Below are 8,060 nucleotides of genomic sequence, written 5' to 3' on the forward strand. Positions count from 1 at the left end.
AATACAAGTTCTAAACAGTAACAACAAACAACCAACACAAAAAGAAACAAAAACAAATAAAAATAAAACACTGATAAAAATCATGAAAATAGAAAACACCCCCCCAAACTTAGAGGGGAGCAGTGTCTTCACTGCACAAAACACAAAATTAACCTACTATAAACATAAGATTATATATAAAAAATAAAAAAAAATATAGAGTGTAAGTAAAAGAAAACTCCCTCAAGTGTGCGTCATTTGTTCCACTTCCAATTTAGTGGGTTGCGCAGTGAGCGTCGCCTGGGTGGCGATTCAGTGGCTGCCGTTTTACCCTCGTTCTTTCCGCGAGATGATGAAGGGGCTGCTACATCGGGTTCTACAGCAATTAGTGGTTCACCCTGTTGAGCACCATCAGTGGCGTCATTATCAACTTCTGGGGCTGACTCCTCTGTGTTATCATCAAATACCTGGGGACGCAGGAGCAACTCCTCTGGGAATGCGGGGAAGGTGGCCATAGGCTTAGAAAAGTTTCGCTGAAGGGATTTTTTTATGGCCATGTCCCTATCCCGAGAATAGGTCCAGAACTGGTGAAGCTGCTCTTGCTGCTGCTGCAGCAGTTCAAACATTTCAAACTGCTATACTTTAAAGAGGCTCATCCTCTTCTCCAACCACTCCTGACTTTGAGTGGCAGAAGCAGATTCGGTGCGACTGGTAGACGGCCGGGTTAGTTCATCCTACTCTTCTTCCCCCTCTCCTTTTTCTGACTTTCCACTCCGCCCTGAAGAAATGCGAGTAATTGCTACCAAATCAATCGGGCCAGTATTCCGTAAACATGGCTCATTCGCCTCCTATGTAACATGGGCTTGGATGCACATTTCTGATATTAGAGATGGAAAGTACAGCCCGCCCTTTCCCTTCTCTGCACAAGCTCGGATCTGGTCAATGATCAATCGCCCCACATTGATGGGCTTTCCTACAAGGATGGCACAGAGAAGGATGGCCTGGTTTCTGGATATGGTCGTTCTGTGTGTGGATAACAATAAACGGGAAGCCAAAAAATGGTACCACACTTTGGCAGCAGGCTGGAGTTCATGCCTATTGCATGTATAGCTGCCCTTGGTAGGTAACAACCACTGAGCCCCAGGGATAGCGATGGTTTGCAAGACTTCCGCGAGCTGCTCCTCTGTGGTATCGGTAATCAATTCGACAAACTCATCTTCTTGGTTTTGTATACCAAGAACACTATTGATGTGGTTAGAGGTAAATGGGATATCAATTTCCCGTACAAAGACCGTATTTTGCCCCTGGTTTTGTAGGTTGGCATAAAATTCTTTTACCAGGGGCACAATGGGGTCAATTGGGTGGCGGCAGAAAATCTGCCAACACCTCAGAATAATCACATCAGAAATAAATGCCGGATGGCCTAAAGTAGGGCTATTATGCAGTAAAAAACCCTTTTCTTTTACTAAATTGCGAGCTCGGATGTTTTCTGCGTACCTCTTTTCTGCCTCATCATCAACGAATTTGTGAATGGCTGAGACTTGCCTGGTCGAGGGAGAAGGATCTGTGGCCGCTGTTTTGTCTATGGCTGGGTCCTGTCGATTTGAGGAGAAAGGCCTCTTGGCAAAGCTCTTCTTGTCCATGGCGAAGTGATTTCAGGAGCGGAAGTTTCTTGGTCTAGGCGGTGGGAGAGATCGGCGGCGGCTTTAGGGCAGAAAATGAGGAGGTTAAAGAGGCTAGGGCAGGGGAGATGGAGAAGAAGGTTTTTTGAAAAGTGGGTTCGAATGGGATTTGAATTTGGGCCAAAACGACGTCGTTTAAATGGCTGACATTCTGCTCTAATAACTGCCAAAACGACGCCGTCCCATTTAAACCCCTTAGATCCTAAATCGACTTCTCATGAGGGGAAGCAATGCCACGCGATGATGCAGCAAAATATTGCTCCCATTTTCAGGCTTTCTCCATTCGCCTCTCAATTGCTACAGCAATCCACAGCAACTTGATTCCTGTGAAATAAACAGCCAACCGTGATACTTAACTGCCCTGCCACTTAATAGTAAAGTCAGTGCTTTGCTTGAAACCTCAAAATCAAAATAAGAAAGATGATGAAATAGAAGAATACATAACTCAAAACTAAAAAGAAAGCATCAAGATAAAATGAAATGAAGAAAACTAAAAACTTTGGGTTGCCTCCCAATAGCGCTTGTTTTTACGTCTTCAGCCTGACGTCTTCCCCTTTTTAGTCATCGCTCAATGTGACGGAGGTCTTGGAACGTTCCATAAGTCCTCCCCAATAATGCTTGACTCGTTGTCCGTTTACCAAGAACTTTCCCCCGGATTTCTCCTCTTGTAATTCCACTGCTCAATGTGGAAAAATCGTGGCTATTGAATGGTCCTGACCATCTGGATTTGAGTTTACCTGGAAATAATTTTAACCTCGAATTATATAGCAGCACCTGTTGTCCTGGTTCAAATTCCCTCGGTTTGATCCTCTTGTCGTGCCATCTTTTAGTCTTTTCTTTGTACAACTTTGCGTTCTCATACGAGAACATCCATATCTCTTCCGACTTATCTAATTGCAGCAACCTTGCTTGCCCAACAGCTTGTAGATCCATGTTGAGCTTCCTTGTTGCCCAATAAGCCTTGTGCTCCAATTCTAATGGCAAATGGCATGCATTGCCAAAAACAAGACGGTAGGGGGACATTCCCAAGGGTGTCATGAAGGCTGTCTGGTAGGCCCATAGTGCATCATCTAATCGCAATGACCAATCCTTTCGGTTCGGGTTCACGACCTTCTCTAAAATTCCCTTGATTTCCCTGTTAGAAATCTCTGCTTGACCGCTTGTTTGGGGGTGATATGATGTGGCAACCTTATGCTTGACACCGTATTTGGCAAGCACCCCTTCAAATTGTATGCTCCCAAAATGAGTCCCCTCATCACTTATCATGGCTCATGGAGTCCCAAAACAAGTGAAAATGTTCTTATGCAAGAATTTGATCACCACCTTTGAGTCATTGGTGGGGAATGCTGATGCCTTAACCCATTTTGACACATGATGCCTCAACCCATTTTGATACATAATCAACTGCTACCAATATGTACAGGTTGTCATATGAGGGTGGGAAAAGCCCCATAAAATCAATGCCCCATACATCGAACAACTCAACTTCTAAGATATTAGTTAAGGGCATTTCATGACGTTGTGAAATGTTTCCCACATGCTGACACCGATCACACATCTTGACAAAATCATAAGCATCCTTAAAGAGTATAGGCAAAAAATGACCGGATTGTAATACCTTGGCAGCAGTTCTTGAACCCCCAAAATGACCTCCATATGGTGAAGCATGGCAATGATGCAAAATACTCAATGTCTCCTCTTGGGGAACACATCGCCTCCAAATTTGGTCCGCACCCTGTTTATACAGAAAAGGCTCCTCCCAATAGTAAGATTTCATATCATGGAAGAATCGCTTCATCTGCTGTCGGCTCATTTCAGGAGGTGCCTTGCCACTCGCCAAATAATTTGCTAAATCTGCATACCATGGCAAAGAAGCTTGCTGCACTACAAGGAGCTGCTCAGCAGGAAATTTCTCCTGAATAGGAATATGTGATTCAGCCCCATTTCCTTGCTCGAGTCTAGATAAATGGTCTGCCACTTGATTTTCGGTTCCCTTCCTATCTTTGATTTCAAGATCAAATTCCTGAAGTAACAAGATCCACCGAATCAACCTTGGTTTGGCATCTTTCTTTGAGATGAGGTATTTTATGGTTGAATGGTCCGTATATACCGTCACCTTCGTCCCCACAAGATAGGATCGAAACTTGTCAAAAGCAAACACCACAGCCAATAGTTCTTTTTCTGTCGTGGTATAATTCAATTGTGCATCAGTAAGTGTTCTGCTAGCATAATAAATAGAATGAAAAAGCTTCCCTTTTCTCTGGCCGAGCACTACCCCCACTGCGTGATCACTGGCGTCGCACATCAGCTCGAATGGAAGTGCCCAATCCGGTGCAACAATCACAGGAGTTGTCACAAGTGCTCTCTTCAAGTCAGAAAATGCACGTTGACAATCTTCATTAAAGTCAAATGGTCTGTTTTGCTCCAAAAGAAGACACAGCGGCTTGGAGGCTTTGGAGAAATCCTTTATGAATCGCCTATAAAACCCGGCATGCCCCAAAAAACTCCTTATTCCCTTGACCGACGTAGGAGGAGGTAGTTTCTCAATGACTTCGATTTTTGCTCTATCCACTTCAATGTCTCTTTGGGAAACGTTATGGCCCAAGACAATTCCCTCTGTGACCATAAAATGGCATTTTTCCCAGTTGAGGACCAAGTTAGTTTCTTCACATCTCTGAAGCACCTTAGCCAAATTTTGCAAGCAGTCACCAAAAGAGTCACCAAAGATGAAAAAATCATCCATAAACACTTCCAAAGTCTTCTCTACCATGTCAGTGAACAACGCCATCATACATCTCTAGAATGTTGCTGGAGCATTACACAATCCAAACGACATTCTTCAGAAAGCAAACGTTCCATATGGACAAGTGAAGGTTGTTTTATCTTGGTCCTCTGGTGCGACAGCAATCTGATTATAACCTGAGTAACCATCCAAGAAACAATAAAACTCTTCCCAGCGAGTCTGTCCAGCATTTGATCAATAAATGGCATCGGAAAATGATCCTTTCTAGTGGCGGCATTGAGCTTCCTATAATCTATGCATACCCTCCAATCAGTCACGGTTTTAGTGGGTATTAATTCATTATTTTCATTGGCCACCACTGTCACTCCCCCTTTCTTTGGTACACACTGGACATGACTGACCCAAGAACTATCTAAAATTGGGTAAATTATCCCTGCATCTAGCCATTTGATGATTTCCTTCTTCACCACATCCTTCATGATGGGGTTCAATCTCCGTTGCTGTTCCACTGAATTGCTGCAGCAATCTTCTAACAGGATTTTGTGCATACATAGGGAAGGGCTGATCCCTTTGATATCAGCTAATCCCTTTGATATCAGCTATCGACCATCCCATAGCCCTTTTACGCTTTCTAAGCACTTCAAGCAACATGTCCTCATGTTTGTCATCCAAGGCGGATGATATGATTACTGGCAAAGTATCTTCCTCGCCGAAATAAGCATATTTCAAATGATTTGGTAAAGGCTTCAATTCCAACATCGGTGGTTCTTCAATTGATGGCCTAGGAGGCTTCAAATTTCTCTCAGATAAATCCATCGACTCAAATGGTCTTCTTTGACAAACAGCCACTTGATCGGTTTCTCCCAGTAATGCTGGTAAATCATCATCAACCTGCTCAACCTCCAATGCAGCATTTGAGACATCCTAATGCAGCGTTTGTGACATCCTCCTCCTCTATTTCCTCATAAGCATTCTTATTAAGTTCTTCCAACACAAGAGCATCTAATACACTTACAGCCGAACATTCTTCAATCTCATCTGGAAAGCGCATAGCATTGAGAACATCGAATGTGACCTGTTCATCGTCAACTCGCATAGTAAGTTTACCTTTTTGCACATCAATCAATGTCTTTCCAGTGGCTAGAAATGGTCTACCCAAAATAATGGGTACCTCCTTGTCTGCTTCATAATCCAAAACCACAAAATCCACCAGAAAGATGAATTTATCAACACGCACCAGCACATCTTCAATTTTTCTCTCCGGATGAACAATGATCGATCGGCAAGTTGAATGGAGACTGTAGTTGGCCTAGCTTCACCAATACCTATCTGCTTAAAAACAGACATTGGCATCAAATTTATGCTTGCACCCAAATCACACAAGGCTTTACCAAAATAAGTGTTGCCAATCGAACATGGGATTGTGAAACTCCGTGGGTCCTTCAATTTAGGTGGTAAAGTGCTTTGAGAAATCAGCCCACACTCTTTTGTAAGTGCCACTGTCTCAAACTCACCCAAACGCCTCTTCTTGGAAAGAATTTCTTTCATAAATTTTACGTAATTCGACATTTGCTCAAAAGCTTCAACTAATGGGATATTGATATGAAGTTGTTTCAGCACGTCAAGAAACTTCCCAAATTGCTTGTCCTGTTGTTTCTTCTGAAATCTCTGAGGAAAGGGCGGTGGTGGTCTGTTCTGGCACGTTCCTGCGGCTTCGTGTTGTTGTTGCGTTGCTGCAGCAACACTAGGTTCTACCTCATCTTGACTTTGTACAGGGTTCATGCGACCTTCCTGCCTTTCTTCCTTTTGGATCGAAGAGGGCTCTCCATCTAGCTCATTTTTCTCCTGTGGCTGCTCCAATGCCTTTCCACTTCTCAATAAAATGGCTTTGCAATGCTCCTTGCCTTCCCGCCTAGGATCTTCCGTATTGCTTGGAAGAGTGCCCTGGGGGCGATTAGTTAAAGCATTTGTAAGTTGCCCAATTTGAGTTTCCAAGCTTCTCAAGGTTGCATCATAACTCTGCATTTTAGCCTCGTTCTTCGTTATGTACTCCTTAAGGAAATTCTCCAAGGAATTTGAATTTTCACCCGCTTGAATCCGCATTGGTTGAGCTGGTTGTGGTAAGCTCGACTGCTGAGCTGGTCTATTATAAGGGGGAGCACCACTGGAACCTGCCCCTTGATTACTCCAAGAGAAGTTAAGATATTGTCTCCATCCTTGGTTGTATTGATGGCTGTAAGCATTGTTGCAATTATAGTTACTCACATAACAAGCTGAAGCGGGATTTGAAGGACATTCCTCGAAGGACATTCCTCAAGAGAGTGTGAGGGCCTGGACAGAATTCACTCCAGTTGAAGTGTTCATGGTTTTGAACATGTTGGTCAAATTTGACACTTGAGCCGAAAGAGCGATAATTGCATATACTTCAAGAACTCCCGGTGTTTTCCTTGTGGGTAGTCTCTTGGTTGGCCATTGATAATGATTTGTGGCCATTCTCTCCAGAATCTCATAGCCTTCATTGTAAGATTTTGCCAAAAGAGCACCATTAGCTGCGGCATCCACCATCACTCTCGTTTGTTCATTGAGACCATTGTAAAAAGTCTCCATTTGAATCTAATGGGGAATACCATGTAATGGACACTTTCTGAGTAGCTCCTTAAATCGTTCCCATGCCGCATAAACTGACTCTCCATCACCTTGATGAAAAGAGGTAATGTCATTTCTCAACTTGGCATTCTTTGTCGCAGGGAAATACTTCATAAGAAACTTCTCAGCCATATCACTCCATGTAACAATAGAGTCAGCAGGTAGGCTATTAAACCAAGCTCTAGCTCGATCCCTCAAAGAGAAAAGGAAAAGTGTCAGCCTTAAGGTTTCTGGAGGAACTCCCGGTAGCTTGAATATATCGCTAACTTCCATGAATAACCTCAAATGTTTATGAGGATCGTCTGTCGCCATACCGTTGAATTATCCCACGGTCTGTAGCATTTGAAACATGACCGGTTTAAGTTCAAAGTGTGGGGCCTGGATGTTTGGCCGAACAATCACAGGATTTAGCCCATCAAGAACCGGGACTGTAAAATCTCTAATAGCTCGATCACGGTCATCAACCACGAATGGTCTCTGGGCTGCTTCAAGAGCGTTAAGTTGCTGCCCCTGATTTAGTAAGATCCCCTGAGCGTTTTCCTCAGCCATTTCGTGTATGTAAGCAAATTCTCGCTGCTCCCTTCTTCTCCTTCTCACAGTCCTTTCAATTTCTAGGTCAAGAAGGAATAACTCAGGTTCTTGCATACAAGATGTTCCAAAGACCTGCCAACAATCAGAAACTCTGATGAAAATGAACAAAAATACTTGAATAGTAAATTACTTTAACAATAAGATTCAAATAAGACAATCCCCGACAACGGCGCCAAAAACTTGTTGCCTAAAATTGTGAATCTAGAATCTCACAAGTGCACGAGTCAACAAGTAGTAAAATGATGAATAACCAAGTATCATCCCACAGGGATTGAGTGTTTTTGAAATCAAATTGCTAAGTTAATTCTATTCAAGTTTTTAAACAAAGACTAAAAGTGATTTTTTTAGGTGTTAAAACTAATGATAATCTGACTGTAAATAAATGAACAACAAAAACAAAACTAATTAATAACAAGTAT

Source organism: Morus notabilis, unplaced genomic scaffold, assembly GCF_000414095.1.
Source record: "Morus notabilis unplaced genomic scaffold, ASM41409v2 Scaffold1029, whole genome shotgun sequence".
NCBI lineage: Eukaryota > Viridiplantae > Streptophyta > Magnoliopsida > Rosales > Moraceae > Morus > Morus notabilis.